The following is a 27,638-nucleotide window of genomic DNA, read 5'->3' on the forward strand; positions in this document are numbered from 1 at the left end:
CTATTAAATCAATGTGTCAGAGAAAATATTTGCTCAAATCAATCCCATTATCATGTTAATAATCTCCACAGTTTTCTCTTCTACATAATCCTTTTGTAGAAAACTGTTTATTTTTAGCAAAATGTAACATGTGTCAATAGGTAAATCACTGCCATGCATTAATTTCAGTGAACAATTAGGATTTACTGTAACACTCACTATTGCATGAGTATAACCAAAAATGCATTTAACCATTTAGAAAATAAATCTTCATTTCATACATCTATCATCTGAACGACTATGAAGAAACATGTTCATATTTGCAGGACACACCCATTAATGTTAGCTTGACCATGACTGGTGCTTGGGGAATTCTCAACTCTGAAATTTGCTATTAGAACAGTTGGGCAACATCCAGGATTATTGAATAGGCCCCTCCTCCTTGACAATAAATTGTCCCAAGTAATATCAATATTAATAAAGTGCACTGTTCCGCTAAGGGTTCTAGATATTGTATTAAGTGTCTAGACCCATGTAGGTCACTGGGAGCTTTAGCTATGTGGAGAACGAGCCCTCACCCAACCGAAGGTGGCATGCTTCATCATCGAGCTATGCTCTTTGTTGGATGCCCAGCGGTCCCCTCTGGGGGCTCTTTGCTGGAGATCTTTTTGCCACCTCTTGGGTTGCAACAGTGCAACTCAAATGCATCCAATGTGAAATGTACAAAGAAGATTATCTAAGAAGATTAATGAGGAGCAGTGGAAATTAAAGTGAACTATAGCAACCCTACTGCCGTAGTTTATTCGGTCCTGGAGTCTGAAGGCAAATCAGACAATAAGTAGGTTGATATTTTTCCTTGTAGTTTCACCTGGCGGTATTTTCCGATTTTGAGACACTCACATCGGATATAGTATTTTGCCTTGCCCTGGTGGAAGATTTTGACTAATTACGATGGTGGTCAGTCAGCCTGCTGATTGCCATCAAATCTGGCAGGTGACCATCTGACAATGAGTCGGTGGTCCCACACGGCCTATTACAATCTGACCGCCATGCAGGTGGTTGGAAAGTGCTTTTTTCCACTGCGTCTTGTGCTGCGGCCCAGGAAAAGGGCCACAGCACAAACCGCAGTAGAAAAATACACTTTGTGCACATCCATGCACTGTGTGCCAGGCACCATGTGGTCCCTGGCACATGGTATATGGATGTGTCGAGGGGCACTACATTTGCTCCCAGGGCCACTTAGCAGTGGCCCACTACGGGCAGGGGCTCCCTAAATCCGTTTCCATCTGCCTTTTCATGGCGGTGGGACCACCATAAAAAGGCAGTTGGAAAGGGACATTCTAATCCCCATGGCAGTATCTGCACTCCTGTAGGGATAGGATTCTGACAGCCGCCCCAACAGGATCTTGGATCCTGTTGGAGGTGGCGGTCTTTGCCCCCAACCTCTGTGGTCTGACCGGCTGCAGCAAAATGAGGTAGTCGGACTGATACCCTGAATATCAGGCAGACCGCCACAGACAGGCCGTCTGTTGTGGTCTGCCTGACATCGTCATTCGGGCCTAGCTCCGAAATTAAAAACTTTGTCGTGGGTGACCCGCTTGGTGTATCCAACTACAGCTTCAATGTAATTGGTCTAAATCAAGCTCAGTTCCAGGCCAACTACAAACTGACTTTCGATTTTCACTTTACTTTTTCTTAGCACTTTTTGTCTCAAAAAATCTTAAATTCATAACTTCAGTTTCTCTTAAACTATTCTAATGATCATAAAGCCTATTTGCAGATAATTTGTGAATATTTTCCTAATATAGTTTGATTTTTTTTTTGTTGTGCTTAGCTTTACAATTGCTAGTACTGCTTATACTTAGCACACACTTCTCTGAGGATTGTCTGTGGCTTGTACCATAATTACATGGGGTTAGGTACCCATTCTCCCAAAACTATGTTTTGGCATAATCAGAGTTATTTTTCAATAACCCCATTGCACCTAGCAATGATTGTCTAGCATGAGAAGAGGTACTATGATAGAGGTGTTGATAAAGGTACTATGAGGTAAATACAAAGAATGATTTTCAACTTTTAAATTCCATTTATTTGTAATCATTAGAGGAAACAGGTTTGGTTAGAAGTAGTATTAGAGCATCTTTTATCCAGCAACACATACAATTGTGAAAACACACAGATGAGGACCATAATTCAGCTTTTTGGCAAGTTGCCTACATCGGTCTCCCTACTGGTATCATTGAGTAATGGGAAGCCTGCCAGAAATAGGACAGTGTCAAAGACACAACATTGTAGAAAAATGAATATTTTAAAAGCATTGATTTGCCCTGGAAACTAATACCCTTTCTGGCACATTCTATTGAATGAATTGCATGACAATTTGTCAAGGGCTGTGACTCTTACTTCACTATGCTCCGTTTACATACCTTTCTCCACGCAGTCTCACTCACATCGATACTTTTGAGGTCCTGTTGCCACCCAGGGAAGCCTCTTTATGAGTGGCCAGTTAATCCACAAGGGGGCTATAAGGCTACTTACCAGCCCCTTAGTATGTCCTTGTACGGTATATTCAGCTGTAATGCAAACAGGTCCTGCAACCCAAGCTGAGCAAATATGAGTTACCTTCCAAGTCCTCACAATAACCTTCCTCACAAATACCTAATTGCACTTCTCTAACTTTGTATTTATTGCCTGTTGTATTATTTCGCCTAAAACGTTTCTGAAAATTGCTCACAGACTGCTACTAAAGCTGGGCGTTTATGCTTCACATTCCATGCAGAGAAGCAGCGGCAGGCATTTGAATGCAGTGAAGGTGATGCCACCATGTGATAGCTTACTTAAATAGATGAAAGTCTGAAGGTGCCCAGGAGCAGGAAGTTCAGAAGCTTCAAGTGATGGCACCCTGTGGCTAAAACCACTTTTCTAAAGGCCTTTAATCTGGTATTATTTATAACACTCTATCTCATGAATCCCATGCATCTATCACTAATTGGCTTGAATTAATTATTTTTTGAGAATTACTAGATCCATCATTTTTAATTAGTATATAAATATTTCTCTCCTGTTTTATGTATTGTTAATGCAAATTACTGTACGCATTGACTGTTGCAATTTCAGATGGATCACTTTGCTTAAAAACTTTGCCTTTATTTGTTTTTGAACTACCACAAAACATTACTCTTTAGTCAATCAATATTAATGAGCATCATTAGGTGTAATTATTGAAGATGGTGAAATGTTTAGTCAAAAGTTTCACTTATTTTACGGTACTGAATTATTAAATTAGGACTAATCAAAGGAAAGTTTTCAACTCACTCTTGATTAGCAATTATCTTCTCAATTAATTTTTTTTTATATCTGAAAATGAATCTGATAGTATCCTCAGCCTTTAATTGTAGGTATGGAAGCATTTAGCATGACATTGACACAAACTGTGACTCTCATCAAATCAGTTTTCGAGTAAGCAGGTCCGAAAACATTTACCTTGATTGGAATTTATGGAACAAAGACTGCTCATCGCATGAGGAGGAGGAGTGGAGGTGTGAGAGCTTTTACAGGGATGGGCTTGATTGCGTCTAGATGTGATTCGGGTAGAGTGGCTGTGTGATGACAGGAAGAAAGAAGATGCAATGAGGTGTGGTGACTAAGGCTGAACAAAGAAACACCCCCAGGTCCACAAAGTTGGACATAATTGGGGAATTTCGGACTTAGGAACAAGGTAGGACATTTCTTCCACTGAGGTATATGTACTATCCGATGTCCCTCTGAAGTAATCACGCAATATCAAATTATGTTTCCTGATATCAGTCAACGGGAGCCAATTAACAGGAACTGTTGCTTTGTAGTTCGTCTTCTCCTTGTCTGATGCAGCAAGTCCCTCGCTGGCACCTCCAGCAGATGGGAGAGTAGAGATGTGAACTGCTGCTGGAAACAACCATGGTACGCTGCACAGAAGCACGAACATTCCCACTTCAGGTTCTTGAGCTCTTCTTTCAACTCATATTGTTGAACACTTGTGCTAGACTAAGGGGCATATGTACAAGCACCCTATCGCCACGGGAACGTCACTTTTTGCGACGTTCCTGTGGCAATAGGGGCTTCACCTTATTTACAAGGCAGCATTGAGCCACTTAACGTGGCTCAACGCTGCCTTGTAAATGAGGCTCCCTTTCACTCTATCCTTAGCGTGAAAGGGGAGGGCAATGGGTGTTGCTGTGGACGTTCCACCCCAACACCCATTGATTCTGACACTGCCTCCTGTTTACAAGGGAGGCATAAATAGGAGGCAGCACCAGAATTAAGACCAGGGAAAACCTGGTCTTACCCTGGTGCAACGAGGATAAATGTTTCATTTCTCCTCGTTTTTGCAGTTTTCGCCTTGAGCAGCACACATGAAAACGGCAAAAGGCCAATGATTGTTTCTGTACAGGAAGGTGCATTAAGCAGCACATATAGAAGTCACAAAACGGTAAAGCGCAGGAAGAGGGACCTTCTTGCACATCAACAATCTTCCCCTGCACACAGACACCCTTGCACTATGGTGCATGCAAGGGTGCCTGCATTGGGGCTAGGCTGCTAAGTGTAGCACCAGCAAAGGGGGAAAAGCAGGGCTGCACCATATGCTTGTAAATATGGTGTAGGCCTGCGTTTCTGAAGTGGCGGAGAGAGGCGTTAAGAAAGGAAGTGCTCTGACATCCTTTACTGGTATAAGTGGTGCTATATAACTAATTCAATACATCAGAGAGAGCGGTTATGGAGACTTGGTCACTGTTAAAGGGTGCTAGAGAGAGAATCCATGGCGGAGGTGGTCATTGGGGGTGCGCCAACTAACATTGTCGCACTGTGCGCCACCAGCACTAAAGCCGTCCCTGGTTGTGGATGGATTGCTGTTCTTGGTGGTACGTTTTGATTGGCATAGTTGGGTGATTGAGGCCAAGGGAAGTGCTAAACAACAGTTTAACCGTGTGGAATGGCCAGATGTTCTGACTAAACTTGGTATTGGACCATGTGTCTCCCATAGTGACAGACCATTTTATTGTGCTTTCTTTTGTTTCAGCCTGTGCCAATGTCTGATGGTCCTCTTGTCATGGGACAGGAGGGAATGTGAATGTTGCTTCGATAACAAGCTGCATTTTTCTATTCTCATGTTGATGCTTGTGAATGTTGTTGTGTTGTTGATAGAACTTTATGTGTTTTTGTATGCATCATCACATACTTCCCCGTTCATCTCTGTCCCATACAAATCTTGCAACCATAGTGAAATTTGTATATTTCTATGTGTGCCCCTCCAACTGCATATCCACTTGTGGCTTCTGTATGGTGGCTGTGAAGCACTAATCCAGAGTGTATGTACTATTTCAAAATCTGAAATTCTGGTTCTAAATTTACAATATTGATAATATTGTTGTATGTTCACAAAGAACTTCTGACTCATAATTTCAATAAGATGCCTTAGTTCTTATTGGAAAATTGTTGAATTGCTGGGAGTATGGGGGGGTTCCATTAAAGTTTTTAAGGGATGTGTTATCATTCAGAGGACTCATTGAGGCCATTCCCTGGAGTTTTGCCGTCCTTCTGAGAAGAAATGTGTCCATTCCACCCCCTATTGGTTTGTGTTTGATAACAATTGAGATTGTCCATTTAGAATGTTCTTCTGTGTGCCCAAGTTGTACTAAAGGGCTTCTCCAAAGCTGTTGGGACCTTATCTAGGATTCTGCATTTTATATTACAACCCCTTTTACAAGCCTGATTAGTTTGCCCACTAGGGCTGATTCTGTTTCAGGCAGTGTGAAATTGCCACATAATTCTAGGTGTTAGAGAACCAACCCCAAATTTTATGGCTAGTAATTTCGAATGGAAAAGTCACATGGGGCTTTGTTTTCAGGAGCAGCCAAGCTTCATTCTCCTTTTTTAGTTTGATGGAGCGAGTATACAGTACTACTCTCTGACCCAACAAACCATCCCCATCCCTCCACCACTACCTCACCCACTCCTCTCACCCCATACTCTACTCACATTTTTTGCATACACTTACCACCTGCTCAGTGTAGGGGGTAAAGGTGTGCGATAAAACCCTGTGAATTTTGGATTTTGGTGTGGTTTTATGAGTGAAAAGATTGGTCCTATATGTTAATTCCCCATTCCATAATGTTTTCCTCATTATTGCATGGTACTCGTGCAGATTTACCACATGGTTGCTGTAAAATTCCATGCGATTTTACCATTACTCCAGCGATCTGCTCCAAAATCTACAGGAGCATAAGGTCTCACAGATCATGTTCTTTGTATTACAGTTGGAGAAAACGGAATACTTTATTTTGATATTTTTAAATGATGTCATCTTCTTTGATGATTTGGTCTTCCTTTGATGGCAGTGCGATAAATATTACAAAATATACATAATTCCAATGCCTATGCAAACCTTTGCTTGAACACCGATGGGGATTATGCGCCACACTCTGAACATTTGGAACCAGGTATTCAGTCTTATTTTTCTGCTTATCCCCAAGGACAAGACTATCACTTGATCTGGTATTGAGTTTCCATTTCCATCAGCTGTTGAGGTATTTAGCCTAACTAAATGCCAGTTCTGTCAAATTTGGGTCCAATCTATCTCTATCAGGTCTGCTATATTAGCATCAATCTATGCATTGTTGTTTTATTGTACAATAGTACAGGTATTTTTCCTTTCAATCTTTATTTCGGCAATATTTCAGCCATAAAAGAGTACATAAAGTATTATACACATTAAAATTACGATGTTAAAACAGCATCTAAAATAACTTTGGCAAATACAGATCAGGAATTGAGGTCATTGATAGGATACACCATTATAGCAGTAGCTGAAATTACACAAGCAAAATATAAGCCCGGCTGCTAGGCAGTATTTGATAGTATAAAACTCCTTTTAATCCAGAAAGCATGCAGATACTTAGCTAGAGCAAATACAATGTGTCCTGCAGTTTCAGTCTTAAGGACCCTTAGTGCGTCTGAGCACTTCCTAAATCCAAGGTTCCTACAGATAGGTACGATCCAGTTCCGCCTTGCTCTACTGTATAGAGGACAGAAAAAAAGAATATGACTTTCGTCCTCTTTGATCATACCACAGCCAGGACAATGTGAGGACCTAGTCGGGGTCCATTTACTTATTAGACACGCTAGGGGGAGTGCCCCAAACCTCCATTGTATGTATAGCTTCCTAGCCAAAACAGGGAAAATTACATCCAGAAATGCTTTGAATGAGTAGACAGATTTAATCTCTATAAATGCTTTTAACAAGGTACCATTCTTTGAGTCATGGAGCCATGCGTTGAAGCATCGAGATCTGTACAACTCAGTGAATGTGTTCCCTGAGATCTCCCTACACGCTACTACTGGATTGGCCCACATATCTGCAAGACCCAAATTCGTAAATTCGGCTTTGATGTACGAAAGCCAAGGGATATGTGCTGCCCTGCGTGATCTCAATATTTCTTGGAGCTCGATTTTATACTGCTCTAGCTCGGGGGTCAGCCAGATCCTCCTCCAGAACCTGAGAGGTTTAATGGCTAATTCCTCCTGGATGGGAAGTAAACCCAAGTCGAGCCTCAGCGGTAATAAAGGTGTGCTTTGGGGGAGCGAGAGCAGCTGTCTCAGGAAATTGTTCTCAGCTTTGATCAATCCTGGTCTATTGACGTGCCCCCAGAGTTCCCCTCCGTATAATGCAGCCGCTCTAGCCCTCATTTTATAGATTTCAAGGCTAGGGCTAATGGGTTTATAAGTGGAGGCGTTTGTCATTTTTAAAATTCCCCCAGCTATTTGAGTCAGTTTGAGTTGAGATTTAGCAAGGTGTGGGCCCCAGGAGAGTTTTTCGCTTAGTGTGACACCAAGGTATTGAAAGGTGTGAACTCTCTCAAGTGCGACCGAATCAAGGGTAGGTGGTGGCCTAGTGTATAACGGGGGATTAAAAATCATGTATTTGGTCTTATCAACATTAATCTGTAGTCCATGCTCTCTACAGAAGTTGTTAAATCCCTCCAATGTACGTTGAATACCCATTGATGTCTTGGAAAGGAGCAAGGTGTCATCAGCAAACATTATAGCTGCTACTTTCCTGCCTGCCAACCTGGGTGCATCATTGTTGGGGACTGCATCCAGACTGGCTATCAGTCCATTCACATATATACAAAACAGAGTAGGGGCCAAGACACACCCTTGCCTAACTCCCTTGTTGACATCGAACCTAGCGGACAATACACCTCCTCTTGCACACCTGACCTGGGCAAAATTCTCAGTATGCAGCCTCACCAATATACCTAATAAGGAATTGGGTACGCCCAGATCACGCAAAACAGCCCAAAGTTTACCCCTAGGAACTGTATCAAACGCAGAGCGTAAGTCGACAAATACCATGTGGAGGCTGCCACCCTCCAATGCCACAGTCTTCCAGTACAACATTACTAAACGGAAGATCTGGTCCATGGTAGATGTTTTACTTCTAAAACCAGCCTGATAGGGAGAGAGGATTTCATTCTCATTGATCCAGTCCAGCAAGCGATCTAAAATAAGTCTTGCCATTATTTTTTGTGGGACGTCAATGAGACTAATGGGCCTGTAATTAACGGGGAGCAGAGGAGAACCCTTTTTATATATAGGTATAATTTCCGCTCCCAGCCAAGAGCCCGGAACCTCTATGCCGTGCAAGATTGAGTTATAGAGTGCACATAGATACGGTGCCCATATCTTAGGCTGATCTTTAAACATATCCCCGGGTATCTTGTCTATACCAGGTGCTTTTCCCGTTGCCAGTTTTCCTATGGCACTCCTAACATCATCTACGGAGAATTCCAAAACTTCGGCGTCCCCCGCAGAGGATGGCTGAAAGGGCAAAAGATCTAAATCAGAGGTGGTGGCGTAAAGGTTTTTGAAGTGGGATTCCCACATCCCCGGATCAAGATTAACTTCGATTGCATTGCGGGGTTCCGCACACCCTGAGTTCACAATGGCCCAAAATCTACTCGATTCCTTGTTAGCAAGAGCAGATGATAAATTTTCCCATCTGTCCCAATCCCAATCTATCTTTGCCTGTTTTAGAGCTTGTTTATGGGCAGTCCTGAGTGAACAGATTGTTAGCCTGTCACTGCCGGTTTTGATGGCATTAATCAAAGCAGATTTGGCACTCCTACATGTGGCATTGTACCAGGATGAGGTGGCGGTCCTGGGATGCCTGGTGGGGGCGATAGGGTTTAAAAAGTCTGCAAGGGTATCAATTAGATCCCGATGGACATTGAGAAGACGTGCAGAGTTATCCTTCGACCGCTCTTGGGCCCAGATATCACTTGCCATTTTGAGCAGGGGAAGGATAGAAGAGTATAATCTTGGCAATGCATCCCGCCTTTCGCACAGGGTTTCCCACTTAATCCTCCTCCTGTTGTTTGTAAGAACCAATCCTAGATCGACGGTTGGTTCCGTGTGGGTGTTAGCAGATTTTGGCAATTCCATTTTCAACAGCAGGGCGTTATGATCGCTGTCCGATCTATTCACAACCTCCAAGTCCACAATTTTGGACCACATCCTGGTCTGAACCATGAAGTAGTCCAGGTGGGATTCTTGATCTTTTTTGTTATAGGTACATTTGGAGGGAATGTCCGAGGGCATCCGACCATTGACCGCCCTAACTGAGAATTGCAGGGTTAAAGTCATAATCTGCATAGCCAATGGGGTCCATGCCTTTGCATAGGTGGTCCTACACTGCGGGATGCCCCAAAACTCATCTTCATCCTGCAGTGCCCCCTCACCCAACCCTTGGAGGGGCTCGAAGTGGCAATTGAGGTCTCCTGCAATTACACAGTGAATATCATGGTCCAAGGATTCAAGAAGGGCTGATAATTCACCTACGGTGTTAGATTCCTTAGCCATAGCAGTGGGACGTGAGTAAACATTCACAACTGCCAGTTTGTATAAGTTAGGCCAGGACAGTTGAACACATAGGATATCATCCGAATTAGTCTGAATCAAATCCACCCTGCAGCCCAGATGTACGCCTATCCATGTTGTCAGACCACCAGAAGGGCGGCCCTTGCCTCCCCACCGTGCTGCGATGTTAAAGGACGCAAACCCGGCTCTATGAACCTCCTCCCTAGCCCAGGTCTCCTGCAATAAAATCACATCAGCAGTGTCCACAAAGGAACCCCATGCAGGACATGCTAGCTTATTCTTTAGGCCTGCCACATTCCATGATAGAAGGTTCATGCATTGGGGACGAAGCGTACAATGAGATGAGGGATCTGGTAAAGAAGGAGTACTACTCTGCTGAAGGGGATCAATTTCCCCAGTAGGGGTGGGACTAGCACTCTGGAAAGTGGCTGGCATTGGGAGGGTAGCAGAAGGCTGCATAGAATGCACTTGGGTAGTACCAATAATATTGCTATTACTAATCCCCACTGTACTAGAGGTGTACCCCTTGGTAACAGGAGTCAGATTCCCTTCCTTAGGCAACTCAATGGGCTCTAAACCTAAGGTACTACCCCCCATGGACCCCTGAGCAACATAGTTGGACTTAGCCAGTCAATCAACCTGGTCGAGACAGCTGAACCTGTTTGAACAGACAGGATAGGCCCAATGTGCACCAGAAGGGATATGTATTGCTTTCCCACCACCTCTCCTTAGCAAATGCGGGATAAGGGTCCAGCCGCTTTCATCTATCTTCAGGTGATCATTTGGGTAAAAGTAGGAAAGGGAACGCACCCCGATTTTGGTGTCTAGACGGGGTTTTACCCAATTGCAGATATAATCTGCTGTCCTGGCGTCCCGAAAGTTAACTATGACACAATCGCCGGTTAAATTTTTAGGGGTGTGCCCTACCCACCCCACCCTTCTGACCATAATGATCTCACAACTAACCTGCGGTGGCAAGGGCCTAAAATTAGAAAGCCAATGGATTGCCTTGTTTTTCAGGTTGGAGAACTCCTCAATGCTGTGATCATTGATTTCGGGGACCCCTGTAAGGACAACCAGGTAGGGACTAGCTTCCGGGGGCAAGTCTATTCTAGAAATAGGCCTGGAAGCCTCATCCTGGATTCGCTTTCTCGCTGCCCTCACGTTGTCACTATTATTAATCAGGGGGGCCTCTCCCGAGATGTTACTATCTATGTGATGGTCAGTGGGGGACCTAACTTCATGTTGTACTAGTGAGGGAGTGTTAAGAGTGGCTGGAGGTGCCAATGCTGTGGCTGTTGGGACGGATAGTGGCCGTGAGGCTATACATTGGGCCATAGGGACTGGTAAAACCCCAGCTATAGTGGTACCATGACAATTACAGGAGCATGTGGGGAGTACTTTACTATTGATGGCACCCTCAGTTAGACCCTTAATTTGGTGTTCTAGCTTAGTAAGAAGGGTCACTATTCCCTCCAACCTAGATTCCAGGGGTACCAATAACGTACGCAGCAGAAGATCTAATTTCTGCGGAGCCAATGGGTCCCCGAGTGACTGCGGCATAAATGTGGGAGAGACTGGTACCTGAGCAGGGTGCTCCCCAGGGGAGTTGGAAAAAGTCGAAGCTGAAGGAAGGGTACGACTGCCCTGTCCCTCTCTGGCCACCGAATCGGTAACCAAGGCTGCGCCTTGTTGTGCGGATTTAGCTCCCCCTGATTTTGATTTAACTTGCCTAATTGCTTTTGGCTTGGTTTTTGAAATCGGCCCTTCCTTGGTAACCCTTTTTTTCCGCAGAATCGGTCCCAACCTAGTCACGGGGGGGGTGTAATTTTTAAGTTGATCGTAGGATCATTGTCACTCGAAAGATCACTAATTGAGGTGTCATCAACAAATTAGGTCAGAGGGAGGACATTACTGCTCGCACCAGTGCCATTTGGGGTGCGTGCAGATGCAAGGAGGCCCAAAGAAGACCTTCTTGCTTGGGCCAAATCCTGCGACACTCTGCGCTCCATGAGGACAATACCCTGATCAATCACCGAATTAGCTCTTACTATAAATTGATCTAGTGTACCGGTGAGGTTGCCTTTAGTCGCATGGTTTCTACCCTCTTTAGCTGCCATGCTCGATTAAAATGTAACACAATAAGCAGATAAAATTATAAGCAACAATGTACCCACCACAGGTCAGTATAAAAATAGTTATAACCAAGTGCAATAAGAGTACAGTAAAATGAGCACGTACGGAATGGTCCGTGGGTGAAAGAGAGGTGGCCCGGTCTGGTCTCTCTCGGTCTCAAACGGGCTACAACGGGCCCGCCCTTGGCCCGGGCTTCGCCCGCGCTGCGATCCGCGCTGCGGATTCACGTGGACGGAACTAAGTAATGAAGTGGGCGGGGCTTCAGCAAGGGGAGCAGATGAGCCAGATTAACGGAGCGCAATGCTCCCCGGTCCTCGCAGTCCCGTAGTTTCAGGCGATTCAAGGGCCCCACAATCAGCGTAGCGTCCTGGGCACAGGGAGCAAAAGGGAAACCCAACCTTCGATGCACCAGCCGAGTTCTTAAGTGATGGTGGTGGAGCCTGCGAGCGGCCCCCGCGCAGCGGGGGCCGCGAGGCGTGGCGTCGGTGAGGTGACCAGCGGGAAGAGGAGCAGGTGAGCCAGATTAACGGAGCGCAATGCTCCCCGGTCCTCGCAGTCCCGTAGTTTCAGGCGATTCAAGGGCCCCACAATCAGCGTAGCGTCCTTAGTAGAGTGCACCCTTTCTAATCGCTTGTTTATTAGGCAAAGTCCAATAGTACAGGTATTATAATAACACAGCTGGAATGGTATAGGCGAATCAGCCATAATTGTATAATGTTATTATATCAGTGAACAAACCGATAGTGGTCTGCTAGCATACCACAAAGTAGACAGTGATGAAAACGGATTCTTAGTCAACAGATGGAAAATAGGTGCCCAAAGCGTTGTCGCTTGTAAACAAGTGTGTCGACCCAATATTCCAATAGAATGACATGCCAACTTCCTGGACTCTACCGAGGTGTGTATGGAAACACGAAAAGATCACCAACCAATCCTCCAGAAAGGCCACAAATTAAATACTTACTGGTATTAGCAAATATCCAGTACCACTGTTATCAAAGAACAGCTAGAATCTGTGGAAAATGAACAAAAGAATTAACTCTCCCTTGTTCTATTGCAAGGTAACACATGACACCACTGTTAAAGTTTCTAAGTCTGAGACATACCTGTGGATAATAGGCATGCTGAAGTACACCATCTGCAGCTCATCCAGTCAAACTTCGGAACAGTTTGAATTACCTGATACCCTGTTTCGAGCAGCGAGCCTACTGCAAAAGCACAAACAAAGACCCTATCTCTTTCCTTTCTAGTGTGAACTTCGGAAAAAGCTCACACCCTCAAGTGGACATACCTGTGAACAAATGAACTTGTCTTCCCAAAGCGACGGTTCATGATGTATCGGAAAGTCTATAACCGGTGTTACACGCCGGAATTTCATTCCTGTGAACACAGAAGTGGCTCCATCAATAGAAACAACGTAGGACAACTCGTGAATAATACATGCTAAGCCGGGTCGAATGGGACGTGCCATGTTGAAATGTATAAGGGAGACTGAAATGAGATGTTCACTTGCTCAAAAAATACATTATCCCTCTCAGTCAGCAATCATAAAAAGTACTAAACGTGAAGAAGCTTTGCAAATATACCGATGTACAGTGAACAAATCTGTAAATGTAAAACTAAGACAACGACCAAAGAATAAGGAAAGCATGAACCATGGAAGTAGCTGCAGGGCATAAAAAAGAAGGAGTGAAGCAATACATAATTAGGACAGCATCTAAAACATTTTTTACACACATGAAAATAATATATAATAGTGAATATACCAAATTGTGTATGTACACAGTCAACATCTAAACCTTCCTGACATATTGCAATGCCTGAGTCTATCAAATATGGTGCCACCCTCATGAGTGTTTAAAAAGCTGAATGTATCTATCCCGAAACCCATGAAAGTGTGTTTACGAAAGCAATTTAAGCCCAATTTATCATTAAGACCCGTTGGGTTCATGGTGTCTAACTTCCTTATCCAGTATGGTTCTCTTTGTAACAATAATTTGGAATTGTTTCAACCAGGGGTAACGCTGAGTACTTCTTTAATCTGAAATTATAGTTGAGCTATGGTGTGTCTGTACTCTGTCCAATTTTTGGCCAGGATAGAATTCATGTTTTTATTGCGGATTTTGCTCTTGTGTTCAGTTACTTTGATTTTGATCTTTCTCTCTGTCTTTCTGACATACATCAAACCAAATGGACATTTAATGCAGTAAATCAGGTTACTGGAATTACAAGCAGCCGAATCTGTAAGACACATCTTTCGACCTGTTCGGGGGTGGACAATAATATTGCCTGTTGTGACATGCTTACAATATATGCAATTAAAACACTTCTCAGTGCCTTCAGCCTGTTTGATGTTGGATGCTATGTGTAGCAACATAATTTCCTTCAGATTTTGGGATTTAGTATGTGCCTGAAGAGGTTTCTGGTCAAAGAGGCCATTGAAATCAGGTTCATGCTGCAACAGTTCCCAACATATATTGATTATACATTTGATGAAAGTGGACTTAGTAGTAAATTTTGACATGAACATGAATTGCTGAGATTTTCATCTAGCATCAGTCCCTAGCCTGTGCTCATGAACTTTTGAATGAAATGTGGTCTGACTGTTTAACATATATAATATGACACAGACAAGAGCATCATTCTGAAAGATTTTGCAGTGGATTACTCTTCTCCTTCTCAGGCTTTCTCCCAAAGTTCAGTAATAATCCAGGAGTATTACAAAAGTGACTTACACTTACCCTTAATAAACATATTTGTGAATTAGGCCTTCACTTTACTAGGGCAGATCGCATTTATTGATCAAGTGTGCCCAACCTACTTGTAATCGATTCCTAGCATTTACCATGTCTCGTTTTTTAAATCATACCATATTGTCTCTGTAATGCTGAGTAACCCTGGGCGTAGTTCGCGAAGTAGCACTTCGCAAAGCTACGCAAAGTGCAGTTCGCACTACGCGAGCTACGCGTAGCACTTCGCGAACTGCGTAGTACCTTGTTCGCACTGTGCCAGATGTCGTTTTCAATGATTGCACAGTGCGGACAAGCAACCGGCACTGTGCAATCATTGAAAATGGCATCTTGCACAGTGCGAGCTGTAGTTTTCTGCTGCTCGAGTAGATTTTTACTCGAGCGGCAGCTTTCTCAACGCGAACTGGTAGTTTCTCATCGTGAGCGGTCGCGAGCATACGCGACCACTCGCAATGAGAAACCTGACCTCCTCGCATTGGGAATCTCACCGGGAGGTTTATTTTCCATACTCGCGATCGCCAACTTGATGTTCCTGATCGCGAACAAGGAAAAAGACTCGCCGGGATGTCATTTTGCTTGCTCACGGTCGCCAACTTGACGTTGAGGACCACGAGCAAGCATAAAAAAATGACAGCGGCACTACGCAACACTACGCTACGCGTGTTTGCACTGTGCTACGTGCAATTCGCGTAGTGCGAAGTAGCGCGAACTTCGCAAACTACGCAAGCGTAGCGTAGTGCTTTGCCCAGGCTTAATGCTGAGTAGGGTATTAAATGCAAAAAGAGCTATTGATGGACAGAATGCAGAACAATGTCATACATTCACCACTGTGCAGAGATCTAGGCCTAAATCCATCGTTTGTTTGCTCGCCATTCCAGTTTGAACCCAGCCATATGCAAATCAATCTTGACCCTGTGCCCAATGGGAACAGTCCAGCCCGAAATGCCAGGCCAGGTCCTCCATGGACTAGAAACAAGCATCCTAGGACTGGTTTCAGGGTTTCACCCCTCTTCAGCCAGGATAGCTTGCTTCCAGTGGCATGGAGAGCACGGGACTCACGTCTAAGCATACCCATCCCTCTTGGGGTGACAAATGCAAAAAGAGCTATTGATGGACAGAATGCAGAACAATGTCATACATTCACCCCAGTGCAGAGATCTGGGCCTAAATCCATCCTCTTTTTGCTCACCATGCCATTCCAGTTTGGACCCAGCCATATGCAAATCAGTCTTGACCCTGTGCCCAATGGGAACAGTCCAGCCCGAAATGCCAGGCCAGGTCCTAGGGTATTAAAGGCATTGAACTTTCCTTCTTCAATATATTTTGACCGGACATATTTCAGTTAATTTCTTATTTAGTCAGTTTTGAATAAATCATCTGCGTGCCTTTATAAAGTAAATATTATTATTTCGTCACCTGTTCGATTTTTCGAAAGCTTCAGTCTATCTTCTAAAACACATATTTGAAACTAGGCAGGGCTTTCTCATCAGTTTTTCTTATCCTATTGAACTTTGTGCACCTTTATGCTGGCAAAAAGAGGCATTTTTGTTACGCTAAGACCCAAACATGCAATTTAAAGTCTCATCTCTCTCTAAACTATGCAAACTATCTTAACACAGAGCAAAAAGATGAACACAGCATTAATTAGAATGCGCTCTATCGAATGTCCCAATTGATTCTAGCTAAAATACCCTAGCATCCGATACCTCAAACATCACTATTCACTGAAGAAGTTGATCTTAGTAGCAATGTTTTTAGATGTGGGTCCAACACAAAATCAAAAAGTATAAAAAATGTGAAGTGGGTCAATTAAACAGTAAGTCAATAAAAACATTACATCCATTTAACCGTACCTACCTTGAGGAGAAAAGAAAAAAATGTAACCTAGTTTAAGAGAAGAAATAATGTTCAAACCTAAGAACACAATTCTTCAAAACAATTTCGTAAGAGATCATACCTATAGGAAGTTTGGAAATGATGCTACTTTACCTTTTCTCTGAAAGGGAGTTTGGTTTAGTCTTTGATTTCCACACCTGTCCACCATCATAGTCCTTATTAAAAAGACTTGGCGTTTTGGACTCTTCACAACAGTTTAAGTGTCATAATGAATTGGAGCTAAGGCAATCAACAATTGCTCAGAATACGACGAGATGTAGATGAATAGACCCAAATTTAAAACATGTTTCATAACCAAAAACACCGTTGTCGAGAGCATCTTCATAAAATGCATATAAATTTATCTTTCATTGAAGTTATCATGTCACCCTGAAATCTTGGAAACAAATATTCAACTGACCCGGTTGACACCCAGTTTACATGAAGATCAACTCTCCTCTCACATCCAGTTTTAGAGAGATTACCCATAAACTGTGGAAAAGGAGAGGGTCATATTTCAAATAATTGTCAGGGCCCCCCCAAGGCTTACCTTCCGCTTGGTGGGGTGATCCTGCAGAGGCGACAAGAACCACCACCCCGTTTCCCGCCTCGCCCTAGTCGGGTTGAGCACCGCCTAGGACAAGGAGGTACCCGGGGTAGAAGCCAGATAGGCGTGAGTCTGGATGGTGCTGGGACACCAAGCTGTGTGGGAAAGAAAGGAACACGATTACCCTTCTGCCCGTTCCTTCTCTTCCTTCCTCTGTGTCACGCCCTCCCACTGACCACGGGATTACCTTGTGCGATGTCACGTGACCACCCTTAAGAGACCGATTCCCAGCTCCTGGTTCCAGGACAGCAGTGGCCGCAGGATAGACGCGCAGCTCAGCAGATGGTGCAACCAAAATTAATGAAACAAAACCAGCGCTCCTGCGCAAATAATAAAGGTTCCCCTGTGCACCTGTCCAAAACTCTCCTGTGTGTTATGAAGGGAAATGGCATTTCCCCATAGTACCACCAGTTTGCCAATGCCTGCACGGGTTCTTAATCCTGCTAGTTAGGGATGTAACCAAAATTAAGGAAACAAAAACCAGCGCTCCTGCGCAAATAATAACTGTAGGGCTTGTAACCAAATCCGCCGTACACACGCCGGTGTGCAGTGGTAGGAGAAGTACACTGTGTCGAGACTGCAGAGACAGACGTCCACCTAGCCTCGGTGCACCCTCTGCTAAGACAGTACCTGTGCCTTTCGAAGTCCGAAGCAGCGTCCCTTCTTCTGTGATGTTCGAGAGATCCGGAGTGGCGTCTCTCCTTCCGTGGCGTTGGCGAGAATTCAAAGCATTAGTCCGCCGGAGTTCCCGGCTGTTATGCGCGAGAACCCGGAAGTGAGTATTTCGGCCTCCCGTTCTCTTCCGTGAGAACTAGACCGCTAACCCTTCTTCCTCGGGTGGCGGTGCGGCTCGCGGAACCATGACAATAATGTCTCAAAGACAGAAATCACAATCATGAAGATTTTAGTCTAATTGCCCACTCACTTGACTTTAGGCAAAAGAAAATCACAAGTAGCACTCAATACCTCTAGGAATGTATTTAAAATGTCAGTCAAAATGGCATATTTCCAAACCAAAATCCTTTATCAATGAGCCTTTATAACAAATGTATCCAAACCAGTTGGCTTAGTTACCCATTGGCTTGATTGTGCTAATCTTCTATTAACGGAAGGGGTTTCCAATGTTTATCAAAAGATCGTAGTGAATCCTTTTTTTTCTTTTTCAAAAAACGTTATTCATCATTTAGATTCATCATAGGCATTTACTTTTGATCCATTGCGATAATCAAGTGTTTTGTTATGCGGATTTAAAACTATACCTAAGATTCATTGACGATATATTTATCGTATGGAAGGGTCCGGTTCGCATTCTCAAAAATCATCTTGACAATCTCAATCAAATCGATCAACGTCTACAATTCACCTCAAACATTCATCCACATTTAATCACATATTTGGATGTCAACATCACCAAAACATCCACGGGATTTGAAACAGATCTTTACAGAAAAACCACGGACAGAAATAACACTCTCCATTATCAAAGTTTCCATCCTCTACCACTCAAACAGCATCTTCCATATTCCCAAATGCTCCGGGTAAAGAGAATTGTTTCTAACCCTAACAAAGCAACTGTCCAACTCAATACCTTAATACAGAGATTCAGGTCACGCGGCTACCCAGATCAGGTACTACAAGAAGCGAAACAGCGGTCAACCACCAAAAATCGCAATGAACTCCTTACCGTCCAAACCAAACCTGTCAAGAACCAAATCACAATAGTATCCAAATACTCCACCATGAGTGCAATGTACAAACGCACTATCAAGAAGCATTGGCAACTGCTTAAATTAGAACAGGATTTCAACCACATCTTTGATGAAGAACCAATCTTCGCCTATACCAGAAACAAAAACATTGGCGAAATACTCAAACAACCACAACAACCACTCCTCCACTCCACATTCAAGGGAACCATTCCATGTTTAAACTGCAATAGTTGTAATAACATCATAAAAGGCGACTATATCACACACCCCATGAAAGGACACAAAATCAAAATCAGAACCACCGCGACATGCGACACTTCCAACATCGTTTACATGCTTAAGTGCCCGTGCGGCAAAATCTATATTGGACAAACCGAGAGAAAAATGAAAATCAGGCTTAACGAACACAAATCCAATATCAGAACTAAACAAATGAAGTCATCAGTCGCACAGCACTTCGTGGAAGCTGGACACAATGTCAGCCAATTGAAATTCTGCATTCTTAAAACCATCGTTAAAAAAGAAGGGAGGGACAATCACAACTTTTTACTTAAGCGAGAAAATCACTGGATTTATTTACTGAACTCTATGAAACCGTACGGAATGAACGACCGTACAGAATTTACATGTTATTTGTAACTGTTCCAACAACATTTCGTATATACCATTCTTCGTTACTATTGTGTTCTCCATGGATTGGTATCTTTTTTGTCTTAGCTATCGCTTAAATTTAATATTCATGTCTGATGTTCTTGTTCTTACGTGGTATAATACCCCATCATTGTGATGTCTAACAATGGTTCTTTTTTCACACCTTTTCCCTAGCCCACTAGAGCATTTTCACCAAACTACAGTTCTCCAATCCTTGGTAATATTTTATACATCGTTATACCCCCCTTCTTATCCTCGCATCATTATCATTGGATTAGTCTTTCTTCATCCTAACATCGCAACAGTCTCTTATTCATGTCTATCACCCTCTTCCACGTCACTCTCTCAGTTCTTAACTTCTGTATTGGAATCACCATCAGCACACCTCTCGCGTAAACGTCAGCACACGGGTCCACACGGCGATGTTTCCTGCACTCGGTAAGCGTATACTTACTCCCCATAGTCCGTTTAGTTTACTACCTCTTCTTTGGTATCCATTTACTAACGCTATCGATACAATCTATTAAATTTAGATATTATCGTGGAGTAATTCACGTAATAGACGTTAACGGGTCTATATTTTACAACCTCATTCTTAAACTGCACCGGGATATCCTTAATCTATACTCCACTACTCTTTTCACCCTTAACATTACAAATATATCTTTATACCTACTATACGAAACCCACTTCCCTCTCACTTAACATTGTATCATCTACTACATTTGTAACCCACCTTGTTTTACCGCGTTTTTTCACCACATACTTCACTCTTCTTTCTCCGGTTTTTCCCCCCTACGTCACACTGCATGGGTGAATATAACTTCTTATACATCACACTCATTACCACATTCATCATTCTTAGATGTCCCCTGATGAAGGCCTAAGGGCCGAAATGCATTGGGAACGCATAACAAAGCACTTGATTATCGCAATGGATCAAAAGTAAATGCCTATGATGAATCTAAATGATGAATAAAGTTTTATGAAAAAGAAAAAAACGATTCACTACGATCGTTTGATAAACATTGGAAACCCCTTCCATGGACCACGTCAGTGCCTGGGGGACACACCCCAGAATCTGGGGGTGCATCGGGAAATTTATAAACACACTCGTCATCGGAGAGTGTTACCCCGGAGCACGACACAACCATTAAACTCAGCTATTGAACGTTCAGGAAGTGCGCGCACTACATCCTTTTTTCCAATCTTCTATTAACCCCAGGTCCCTCCTGTCCTCATCCCATTCATGAGAAGTGGAGATAATCATCTCCCGACAGGAACAAAGGACAGAAGAATGCTGGGACCCTAACCCCAACCCCTCCCACTTGGAGTACATAAGCAGTACTTACACAAAATTCCGCCTGTTCTTTCTTTCTGTCTGTCAACAGGAATGGGACGAGGTGCTGGTGCTGCTCCTGCTGGGCTTGAGCGGCGTTCTTCTTCGGTCCCCGTCCTGCTGCCTGGTTGTTGTAGATGGGTTATATGGTGATTTGCCTCCCAGCCTGCCGCCCTTGCGGGTGGCTTTGGTTTTTCCGGCTGGCTCTTTGCCATGCATGCTGGCGGGCCCTTTGTGGCTGGTACGCCAGCCTCTCGGTTGGTTCCATTATGGAGGGCGCATCTTCCTGTGGCCTGGCTGGGTGGGAGACACGCCGTGGTTGCTGGTCGGCTCCTCAGTAATGTGATGTTGGTGCCCTTGGAGTGCATGTTGGCCAAGCTGTTTGCTTCCGGCTGCCCTGGCGAGGTTGCTGGTGGTCCGTTAGAGGCTGGCTGAGGGGGTGGGGGGCCTTGTTTGGAGTCTGCTGGCTGCCCCCTTGGGTGAGTACAGCGTAGCGGTTTTGCTTTTTTTCTTCTGTTCAGCACTGGGCAATGCAGATACTTGAAGCATGTTGCCCTGGCGCCTCCTTCTTTCTTGCCCCTTTTTTGGGCTTGGCCTTCAATCTTGCCTATCTGTACGTGCTGACCTCTGCTGTATTCAGTTGTTTCACTTGCTCTGGCCTGGTTGATCCCTGGCTGGGCCTGCCTGGGTATACTGGGTGCTGTTGCTGTGGGCTTCAGACCATGCCGCCCTGTTGGCTCCAGCTTTTGCCTTGTGCTTTCGTTGTGTGTGTTGGCTGCCTGGGTCTGTTGTTCTCTGGCAGGATCCTGCAAGGGTGGCGGGTAGTGTGGGTTGGTTTTTGACATGGTTCTGTGGTGTTCTTGTGTTCCCGTTTGGGGACTGCTCACCTTTCTTGAGGCGGTTTGTTTGTTCTTGGGGTCCCTGGCCCCTCTTTTGCCTTGTTTTTGGGCTGTGTTCTTGCTGCCTTGTATGCCCCTTTTCTTGCCTGGTTCCTGGTGTTGTGCTGGGTTGGGGCTAGTTCATCTCTAGTTGGGTGTCTGTCTGGAATTGCCACATACTGTCGTGTTTATTACCTCTGTGGTGGCACCATGGTGTGCTGTTCTTCTTCTTTGGCCCTCTGTCGGCCCTCCCTGGTCTTGTCTGTTCACCACTCTTTTGGTGGATGAGTCCTGTGTTTCGGGGGCTATGGTCTTCTGATGCCGGCTGTTCTCCTCTGCCCTCTGCCGTTTGGCAGGGTCAGGCCTGGTTGGGGGTCTACCGGGGTCCTGTCACGTGCTGTAGGATTATCAGCTTTGCCTGCGGCTGTGCTGCCTTGTATCCCTGCTCTCTTTTGCTCTCAGGGGTTTCATGGGTTCGGTTTGGTTTCTGCTGGCTTTGTGTCCACCTGGTGATCCCGGGTCTGTTTGCTGTGGGTTGCCCAGGCGCATGGTTGGGCCGCTTCTGGGTTGGCCGGTGGGGATGTGTTTGGGGCTGGCTGTGTTGTTGGGATTCTGCCGGTTCTGGGGTGTGTTTCCCCCACCTTTTTGATGTCTGTCCTTCTGGCCCGTCTTGTGGTAATGGAGGGGGGGATGCTGGGTTCTCTGACTTGCATGGTCTCAGTCTGTGGGTGGCTAGTCCCTCTGAGGTCGGATCCTGGTCATTGCGGAGTGGGGTGGGGTGGTCCTGCCTTTGTGGTCTCAGCCCACTAGTCTGGCTGGGCCGGTCTTTGCCTGGGCGACTGCTCCTGTCTCCCCTGCATGCCCCCCATGGGCCTGCTTTCGTTGGCGGTGTCTAACGGTCGGTTTTTGCCCATGATCCCCTCTGTCCGGGGTGCGTGTCATGGGGTGTTTGTGTCTTGCCTCTTTTGGGTGCCTAACCGCCTGGCTGCTGGTTTTCCAGGGCTTGCCACTGGGGTTTGGTTGGGGTCTTGTGCCTCTGGCTATCCTGATTCCTCCTGTTCCTGGGCTATTGTCCCTCTGCCTGCAGCTCTCATTTCTGGCCTGTTTCGTTGTCCCTGTGCCCGCTTGCTCTGCGCCGTCTTGTTGTGTTTGGGCCAGTTGGCCTGCTTTGGGGTCTTTCTCTGCTTTGGCCTCTTCTGGTTTCTGCTCCATTGTGGGGGGTGGGGGCTGTTTGTGCTCTGTGGGCATTGGGCTCCCGGTCTGGTTGTGGGTCTTAAGCTGCTGCCTCTGTTTTGTTTTGGGCCTGGATGTTCTGTTCTCGACCCTTGCTGATCTGAGCTTTTGGACTATTGCCTTGTTTTGGTTTCGGTCCTGCATGGTCTGGCTGTTCTGTGCTGGGGTCTCTGCCGGCCTCCCTGTCCTTTGCTTTTGTCTGTGCAATGCTGGGGCCTTCCTCGAAGTGCGGGTTAGGCCGTCAGGTCTTCCTGTCTCGACAGGTTGTTTGGTTTCGGCCCTGGCTTCCCGGCCTCTTTTTGCGATCTGTTGCCTTGGTTGTGGTCATTTTCTTTGTATCTTTCTGCCCTAGGGCATTTTCTCCCCTGCTTCTGCCCTCCTCTGGAGCGTGCTGGGCTATGGCTTTGATTTGACTGTTTGGTCTGCTTGGCTTCTTCCCTGGCTTCTGATGCCTCTGTGTCTTCGCTAGTTTCGGGGTTGTGGCTGTGGGCCCTGTCTGGACCCTTCCAAGCCTATGTTGATGGCCTCCAGTCTTGGCTGGCTTGTCTGTTGTTCAGTTGGATGCCTGCTCTACTGGTGTTGGCTCACTTGCGGTGGTCCCTTGGTGTGGTCCTTGATTCTCTGGGCCTTTTTCTTCGCTGGCTGTTCAGTTGGGGGGGCGTTGTGCCTCTTCTCTGGTGGTCGGTGTGTGTGCATTCACCAGGGCTGTGGTTTTTGTGCTCTGGTTGACCCCCGGGTTTCAGGTTGAGGTGTCCTCCTGGGGGTGTGCTGTTTGGGACTGGGTCTTCCCTGTTGTGCCTTTTGTTCTTTGGGTTGCCCATGTCTTGGTGGCATTGGGGGTTTGGCTCGTCTGCCTATGCTGGTCATACCTTTTGTGTCTAGCCCGGCTCTGAGTCTGTTTGAGTCGGTGTCTGGTGGTTTCCACCCATTGGCCTTTCCTATGGTGAGGCTCTGTTTTTGGCCTTGTTGATGAGTACAGGCCCCAGCTAGGCCCGCAGAATACAAGGGTTCGCTCTCCTGTAATGAAAGCTAAACGGAAGTTGGCACGGAAACTGCAAATACAAAGACAGAGTTTATTAACCCTTAAGGGTGGTCCTACAACCTACACAACACTCTTCAGTATTGCATAGAGTAGCACAAAGAACTTGCGTACGTGGTCCCCTTTTATACACAACAGAGGGGCTCATAAGTGGGTGGATACAACATAGAGCAAAATTCATTACCATTTATGGACATTTTCGATACAGGATCTATATATGGGCGGAGTTAACAATTTCCTGAGCCCGCGAAAACATGGTCAAACAAGGACTAACTGATAACAGATGTGGTCAAGTCTGGGCATGCGCCAGACGGACAAAGGAGCTATTTATAGACTGTTACTAGGCAGATTACAAGAGGAACTAGCGAAAAGTTAGGACTCTTCTCGTGCAAAGCATGTGGAGACATGACAATACAAAATGGAGACCGGACATTAGTCAACATAAGACAAGAAACACATTTTAACTAAAGAGAATCCATGTCTTCAGTGAATGCTTAATCATATCGCTGTTTTAGTTTTCAACATTGTTCCTTGTGGGGCTTTGGGCTTCCAGGGGTTCTGGTTTCTGGCTCTTTCCCTGTCTTTTCTGCTTTGGTTGGGGCTGGGGTCTGGCTGCCTGATTCTCCTGGTTGGTCTTTCAGCGGCTGGTTTTCTTTTGGGTCTGAGGGACTTGTTGGGATGCATTCTAGGGGCTGTGTCTGGGTTTTCCCAGCTTTCTTGTGTTTGCCTTGATGCTTGCCTCTTGGCCTGTCATGGGCTGCGCTCTTGCTCCTTCAGCCTTGCTGGGTGCTTGGCGGTTGTCCTGTGTTGGCGTTGGTGGTTGCTGTTGGCCGTTCCTACCCTGGGCCCTGGTCCTCCACTGTGAGTTTAGATGGCGTGTCCTCTGGGCTCTCTGGGGGGGCTGGGTCAGTCTGGTTGGGAAGGCGCTGGTGTTTTGTCGGTGCTTCCCCCTTCCTGGTCTGGTCTGTGTGGCCCTGCCCTTGGTTGGTCATTTGCATTTGTGCCTTGCCTTGTTGGTTGGCCCTTTTCCTCTTTAGTTTTGGATTGATCTCCAGTGGGTCTTCCCAGGGGTGTTGGGGTTTGTCCTGTGGTTGGCCCTTTTTCACACTTCATGCCTGGTTGAGGCGGTGGCTGTGGGTTCTTCCCATTCTTCCCCTTGTCTTTCTTTGAAGTTGCTTGGTTGCCTGCTTGGCTTTCGGGGCTTCCCTTCCATTCTGGCTTTGACTTGCTCTGTGTCTGTTCTGCTGCCGGGTGGTGCTGGGTTTGTTGGTCTTTTGTCTGGTGGGCGCCCTTGTCGGTTGTTCGTGTCCTGTTAGTGCTTACTCTTTCTGGTCCTTTGGTTGCCTGTGGTGTTGGTTGCTTTGGTAAAACAAAACTACAAATGCTCCCTCTAGCCCTGTCTAACTGTAAAACTAAGGAGTTAATCACTCATGGGCTCAATTGTCAAAATAATTCACATTACTACCACACAATTGTAATTTAAATTATTCAATACTTTTATTTATCTCATTTCTTTGTGTAATTTATCACATATCATTTTATTCTTTTTTTAACGTTTCATTTTTTCTTTCTTTTTTCATTCTAAGAGTTTTTTTCAAAAAATATATACATTACAAAGAAGAAGAACATCAACATTCAATACAATTGTGTTAGATTTGGGGGTCTCTAGTTGGCACAGGTAGGTACTTGTGACAAATAGGGTCCCTTGACTCTAGTCAGGGTAAGGGGGTACACTCCTAAAATAACCCCTGCTCACCCCCTTGGTAGCTTGGCACGAGCAGACAGGCTTATCTCAGAGGCAGTATGTAAAGCATTTGTGACCACATACAGTAATCCAGTGACAACACTACAAATGGACACCACACAGGTTTTATATCTAAAATACGTATACTTTATATAGATTTACCACAAGACCATAAACGACAAAAATACATAATACTATTACTTTAAGATGGTAGTTTTTAGCTTAGTTCAGTTCAGTTCTTAAGATGCGACACTTTGAGTCAATGTACCTTACGATGCGTTGCGCTTCCACGACAAGTAATGTCGCAGCGATGGAAATGCGGCAAAATTCTGGTGCAAAGAAATAAAGACGTGAAGATCTTCCAGATGCGGCATGCTTTTCCGGGGATGCGAGAAGTTCTCGGTTCGATGCGTGGACTGCAGCGGCGACACCCTTGTTCAAAAGTGCGACGGCAACAGCTCCAACTGCGACACTATTCCAACGATGCGTGAAACTTCCGCACGATGCAACAACTACAGTGGCGACATCCTTGTTAAGAAATGCGACGGCAGCAGCTCCGACGACGGCGCGCTTCTCGGGGATGGGAGGCGCTTTTTCCAATGCGGTGCAATGCGACAGTTCCAGCGGCGACACCTTTGTTCCGAAGTGCGACAGCAGGCAGCAGCGACGGCGACACCCTGCCTCTTCGTTGCGAGACGCTTCTCTCGATGCGGTGCAGTGCGACAACTCCAGCGGCGACACCCTTGTTAAGAAGTGCGACGGCAGCAGCAGTGACGGCGACACGCTTCGGCTTCGTTGAGTCGCGCTTCCAGCTCCTTGCGACACGCCGTCCCTCAGAAGGCCCAAAACAGAAGCAGGCACTTCCAAAGAACTCTGGGGAGCTGGGGGTTGAAGTCTGTTGTCCCTGAGACTTCAGCAGGAGGCAAGCTCTGTTCCAAGCCCTTGGAGATCCTTACAAGGTGAAATAAGCACGCAAAGTCTCTTCTCCTTCCTTTGGCAGTCAGGCAACTGCAGGCCAATCCCCCAAGCAGCACTTCAGCTTAGGGAAAGTCTCTCCTCAGTTTCTTCAGGTTCTGCTCCTCAGTAAAGGTTTCTTCTTGTTCCAAAAGTGATCTAAATTCTTGGGCTCAGGGTCCCACTACTTATACCCCAAAATCCTTTGTTCTCTGATGGGAGAGGGGCCTTTGCGCAGTCCAAACCAGTTCCTGAGCACTCTGTTTACCAGACTTCTCCTTTCCTTTCACAGTGCAGGGCAGAAACATCAGCCGCCCCACAGGAGGTGGAGCCAGCATTGTGGAAGGCAAGTACAGCCCTGGAGCACTTTGTTGCCAGGCTTCCTTCTCCTTATTCACTGTGCAGGGCAGAGACATCAGCCACTCCCCAGGAGGTGGAGCCAGCATTGTGGAAGGCAGGCACAGCCCTATTCAGGTCCCAGGTGCAACTCCTCCCACCCATCTGGATGCAGATCTCTCTATTCACCACTGGGACACCTCACCCTATCTCCTGGGATTCCCCAGCCCTGTCACTCAAACTCCAGACAAAGGAATACCCACAGCCTAGCAGAGGCAGGTTTGAATGGTTAGACAAGAAAATACCTACTTTCTAAAAGGGGTATTTTCAAACACAGAATGTTAAAACCAACTTCACTAAAAGATGTTTTTTATCATTCTGAGTTCAGGCATACTAAATTCGAATTTCTACCATGTTCCCTGAGTCAGTTTAGGATTATGAGATGTAATAACCAAACTGCCCATTCTGGCCTATGGACAACAGGTAGCCTTGC

Source organism: Triturus cristatus, chromosome 9, assembly GCF_964204655.1.
Source record: "Triturus cristatus chromosome 9, aTriCri1.1, whole genome shotgun sequence".
Lineage (NCBI taxonomy): Eukaryota > Metazoa > Chordata > Amphibia > Caudata > Salamandridae > Triturus > Triturus cristatus.